This window comes from Mustela putorius, unplaced genomic scaffold, assembly GCF_011764305.1.
Source record: "Mustela putorius furo isolate JIRA1106 unplaced genomic scaffold, ASM1176430v1.1 tig00003858_pilon_pilon_pilon, whole genome shotgun sequence".
Taxonomy (NCBI): Eukaryota; Metazoa; Chordata; class Mammalia; order Carnivora; family Mustelidae; genus Mustela; species Mustela putorius.
The window spans coordinates 2803726-2809803 of NW_025422010.1; positions in this window are offsets into that span (position 1 = coordinate 2803726).

The following is a 6078-nucleotide window of genomic DNA, read 5'->3' on the forward strand; positions in this document are numbered from 1 at the left end:
TGGAGGTCATGATCTCAGGGTCATGAGATTGAGCCCCAAATTGGGCTCCGTGCTCAGCATGGAGTGTGCTTGTCCCTCTCACTCTGCTCCTTCCCTGCTCTTTCACTCTCTCTCTCTCATAAATAAACAATAAATAAATAATTAAAAGAACACAGTGAAGCCCTGTGAGCCCACCGTCTAACCCGAGAACTGGAATTGCTTACGTCTTCTTCTGTGTCCCCCCCTATTTCAGACCCCTACCCATCCCGCCACATTTCTGAATTTTATGTTTATCATTTTCTTCTTTATCACAAATAATATAACAGATATGTATCTTCATCTGTTCAGGCTGCTATAACAAAATGCCAGAGGCTGGGTAGCTTTTAACAACAGAAATGTATTGCTCACAGTTCTGGAGGCTGGGAAGTCCAAGATCAAGGCACCAGCAGGGTCATGTTTCACGACGTCTCTTCCTGGTTCATAGCTCACAGCTTCTTACTGTGTCCTCACGTGGTGGAAGGGGATAGGGATATATAAGACACTAATTCCCTTTGTGAGGGCTCTACCCTTACAACCCAGACATCTCCCAAAGGCTCACCTCCTAATATCATCATCTCTGGAGATTAGAATGTCAACATAGGGAATGAGCAGGGAAGAGGGGAGGCACAAACCTCCAGAGAACAGCAGTGTGTTTACCTAAACAGCATAATTTACTGTGTAGTTTTAATTGTATCTGAACTTATACAAAAAGGATATCAGGCTGTATTAATGTTCTTAGAGTGTGTGTGTGTGTGTGTGTTTAAAAGATTTTGCTTATTTATTAGAGAGAGAGAAAGACACAAAGAAAGCATGAGCAGGGGGAGGAGCAGAGGGAGAAGCAGACTCCCCAGTGACCAGGGAGCCCGATGTGGGGCTCCATCCTAGGACCTGCAAGATCATGACCCAAGCCAAAAGCAGACACTTAGCCATCTGAGCCACCCAGAAGCCCCTGGAGTGTGCTTTTTCATTCAACATTGTATGACTAAAATTTATCTCTGTTCTTGCTTGTACATCACTCATTTTCACTGCTATGTAACATTCATCATGGGAATCATTCATTCAGTCTCACCTATGTGCCTTTGAGTTGTTTCTAGGTTTTGGCTATTTCTTGCATCTGCTAAAGAAATAGAATCTCTTAACTTAAAATTTTCCCACAAAGAAAATTCTATGTCTAGATGGCTTTGCTACTGAATTTTTCTAAGCATTTAAAGACCTAATACTAATCCCACCTATGAGGCCCCACAGCTGGAGATGAGTAGCCTCCAGTCTCTCCTATCACCCCAGTGAGACAGGGAGGTTCTCTTTGTGCAAATCAGCTCCCCTCCTCCGTGCTGTGCCTGCCCTCCCTGCATTCTGCCTGGGAGATGGTCCTGTGAAGGATGGCCTAGGGAGGGGCAGGAAGACAGCTCTGGACCCCTGGGAGCACAGAGCTTCCAAGGAGCCTGGAGTTGGTGTCTTGTTGCCAAGGCCCTAAGCATCTATCAGGGATATACCCACAGCACCTCCTGCTGCTTTCAGGAAGAAATTACAGGTGCTGCTTCCTATGTGGAGCCTGAATCCACACTAAACACACATGTAGACCCACCCATACACACACACACACACACAGAGCACAGGGCAAATTCAACCCCTAACAGCAGAGTATGAGGGCAGGTGCTAAGAGCGCCTTCTGGAGTGTTGGAAATTTTTGTGTCCTCATCTGGAAGGTGGTAACACAGGTGTTTGAAGATTTTATTTATTTATTTGACAGAGAGAGACCACAAGTAGGCAGAGGCAGGCAGAGAGAGAGGAAGGGAAGCAGGTTGCCCAGTGAGCAGAGCCCAATGTGGAGCTTGATCCCAGGAGCCTGGGATCATGACCCAAGCCGAAGGCAGAGGCTTTAACCCACTGAGCCATCCAGGCGGCCCAACATAGGTGTTTGTATGTGAATGGAGTCATCAGGGACGCCTGGGTAGCTCAGTTAAGCATCTGCCTTTGGCTCAGGTCATGATTCCAGGATTGTGGGATCAAGTCCTGCATCCAGCTTCTTGCTTGGCAGTGAGCCTGCTTCCCCCTCTGCCTTTCCCCCATGCTTGTGCGTGCTCTCTCTCTCTCTCTCTGACAAATAAATAAATAAAAATCTTTTATAAAAAAATGAATGGAGGGGCACCTGGGTGGCTCAGTGGGTTAAAGCCTCTGTCTTCGGCTCAGGTCATGATCTCAGGGTCCTGGGATAGAGCCCCGTATCTGGCTCTCTGCTCAGTGGGGAGCCTGCTTCCTCCCCCCACCTCTCTGCCTACTTATGATCTGTCAAATAAGTAAATAAAATCTTTTTAAAAATTAATGGAATCATCATGTGTACATTTATGATGACTGCCCTTTGCTGTCTATCCATTTTACATTAACTTTTTTTAGTCTCTGGGAGTTGAAGTTTGTTTCAAGCACCACTTATGGAAAAGAGTTTGCTTTCTCTTATTAATTGCTCTGGTGCTTTTGTGAAAAATGAATTGATATTATATATGTTTTTCCTTGACTGGAAGCTCTATTACATTTCTTTGATCTGTCTTTCTCTTTACACCAGCACCTTGATTTTTGATGACTGCTGTGTAGGAAGTGTTGAGAACAGGTCATGTAAGTCTCCCACCTGTATTCTTGTCTCTCAAGTATATAAAATAGACTAACAAAACACATTTGAGAAAAAAGTTACAAGTTTAGAAGATAGGTGCGCAAATACACACACACACACACACACACACACATATTAAAAGGATCCAACACCTGTATAATAGGAGACCCTTAAAAGGAAAACCAAGACAAGAGAATAGGACAAAGTCAAGTACAAAAAGTACAGATTCAAGAAAACTTGTCTTAAATTTGAAAAAAAAAATCTTTGAAACCATATATTCCAAGGGAAACAGTGAATGTGAGAAAACATCCCAGTTACAAACACGAAGATGTATTCTGATAAAATCAATAAACGTAAAAGAAAAAGAAATAGACTTGGGGCATTGAGGCAAAAAAAAAAAAAAACACACAAGAGAAAGAAAAATCAGATGATTAGACTTATTGAGAGCAACATTTGATACCAGAAGAAACTAGAATGACATATTTAAGATATTCAAGGAAGGAAAACATGAGTGAAGGAGTTTAGGTCCAGCCAAACTGACTTGCAAGTATAAAGGCCACAGTTATCAATATGCCACCATCCCCCATGAAGACAGAGATGTACGTGGAGCGGGCATACATATGGTATAAATACTAAAAACACAAAAATGCCAGAATTGACTTACAAACCATCTCAGTGACAAGAAAGTAAAATTTACCCAGCAGATGTCATGATGTGCTATAAGAGCCAAAAGTTTTGTGTCCCACTTACTTTAGGGTCTGGAGCTCTGAGCCATGCAGGCTTAAATGTGATATTATAGGAATGACGGTAATAACTAGCTTTGTCGGGGCACCTGGGTGGCTTAGTCAGTTAAGCGTCTGCCTTCACATCAGGTCAAGATCCTGGGGTCCTGGAATCCAGTTCCGCATAGGGATCCTTGCTTCGTGGGAAGCCTGCTTCTCCCTCTGTCTCTGCTTGCTTGCTTGCTCCCCCTGCTTGTGCTCTCTGTGTCAAATAAAGAAATAAAATCTTTAAAAAACAAACAAACAAACAAAACTATGGTGTGCCTGGGTGGCTCAGTGGGTTAAAGCCTCTGCCTTCAGCTCAGGTCATCATCCCAGAGTCCTGGGAACAAGCCTCTCGTCGGACTCCCTAATCAGCAAGGAACCTGCTTCCTTCTCTCTCTCTGCCTGCTTCTCTGCCTACTTGTGATCTTTGTCTGTCAAATAAATAAATAAAATCTTTAAAAAACCAAAATTAAATTTAAAAAATTAAAAAAAAAAAACTAGCTTTGTCCTCAGCTTGGAGTCCAGTGATAGGAGGGCCATGATGCCAAACTTGGAACCAGAGAACCAGTCCAGACTCCTAAGGGCTGATTGTTGTTCTTGTAGGTGAGGACTTTGGAGACCTGGAAGTTGCTGGTACAGTTTAAGGTACATCCCACAATGTTGCTGCTGTTTCCTGTGCAGGATATGGTTACCATGTCTCTCAGAGACCCTGACATTGAGGCAGCTGACTTAGCACAGACTGAGCCCTGAAGCCTGAAAAGATAAAGAGAATGAAAGCAGTGAGAAGCCCCGCAGCCAGTGGTTGAGAACTTGGCTTCTGGAACCTGGCCACCTCACCTTGAAGGCCTGGCTCTGCCATTTATAAGGGTATTAATCATTGTTGTAATGAGATTTAAGTGCACTAATATTAGAAAATTGCCTAGAGCGAGTAAGTACTGGGTGGATGTTAACTGTTAACAGTATGATCAGGGGGTGCCTGGGTGGCTCAGTGGGTTAAAGCCTCTGCCTTCAGCTCAGGTCATGTTCCCAGGATCCTAGATCGAGCCCTGCATCGGGCGCTCTGCTCAGCGGGGAGCTTACTTCCCCCATCTCTATCTGCCTGCCTCTCTGCCTACTTGTGATCTCTGTCAAATTAAAAACAAAAAAAAAAAAAAGCAAAACAAACAAACAAACAAAAAAACAGTATGATCAGGACCATGGCCCAGCCTACACCCAACAAGAGGAGAGACCCAGAAACGCTCACGTTTCCCACCCACCACTACAGGTTACTACAGGTACCCGTGTAGTAACTAAGGAAGGTCGGTGGGTTCCTTTGAATCTGGGTCATTTGTCATCCTAAGGGTCCACAGGAAGTCCTGACCCACAGTTCCCTGGGAGGTCTGAGCAGAGGATTTTCCAGGCAGAGCTTGCAGAGCTTTCCAAGCAGAGAGCAGAGGGCAGGGGCAGTTTCTCAGCTCTGACCAGAACACACTTGCGAGCCCCCAGAGCTGACCACTCAGTGGCCCTGCTGGGTCCAGGCTGCAGGTGCTATCTCCCAGTGGGCAGAATGAACCCAAACTGGATTAGAAGAGCAGAGGGGCTCTGGTGTTGCCTCTCTGCCGACTGGTCGCACCCCTTAGATCCAACCTTAGACCTCAGTGCTAGCAGGGTGGGAAAACAGACTGTAGGGCGCAGGGTGGAGTCCAGGAGACCAGGAGGGAGACGGGGCTTGGATCAGGATGGTGGCAGTGGAAATAGGGAGGACTGATTGGATCTCAAACATATTTTGAAGACAGGGATGGTAGGATTTTCAGATGGGCCACAATCGAGAAAAAGAGAGGAATCCAGGGTGTTTTAAAGGCACTGGGCGTGGGCAACCAGAAACATGAACCTGTCATTTTGGAGCAGACCTTGCTGAGGAGTGGGTGTGGAACCAGGAATTCTGTTTTTGTTTTTGGTTTTTTTTAATTTTTATTTATTTATTTGACACAGAGAGAGATCACAAGTAGGCAGAGAGAGAGAGAGGAGGAAGCAGGCTTCCTGCTGAGCAGAGAGCCCGATGCGGGACTCGATCCCAGGACCCTTAGATCATGACCTGAGCCGAAGGCAGAGGCTCAACCCACTGAGCCACCCAGGTGCCCCAGGAGTTCTGTTTTTAAAATGAATCTCACTGTGACTTTTGATTTTTGGCATTTTCCAATCTTAATTTGACCATAAAACATTTCTTTTTCCAGAGCATCTATAGGGGCTCCTATTCCAAAAAAGGCAGGTTGGGGAAAGTGTCTACAGGGAGCAAGGAAACTGTGCGAATACTATTATTTAAGAAATATTTAACTAGGGTCATGAAAATTATTTTAAGCTTTCCATAACCCTAATGCTTTAACACACACACACACAAAATTGCTTTTATTGCCCAATTTGTTTTCCAGATATATTTTACACAGTTCATTCATTCATTCCACAAACGTTCATAGCATTGAAAGAAGCCTGATATACACATTCATATACACATGCGCAGTTTCATGTTAATTATTGACAGCATATATATATTTTTTCCTATCATCCAGTTTTTATAATCATTATAAAATGTCATTCTTACTTCCGCGGTGGCAGAGAAGAATAAGGCGGAGAATTTGGGGAGGCCGCGGAGAGGGGTCAGGATGGAGGTTTGGGACCCCCGCCTCCCCAACCCCAGGGCCGCTGCGAGGA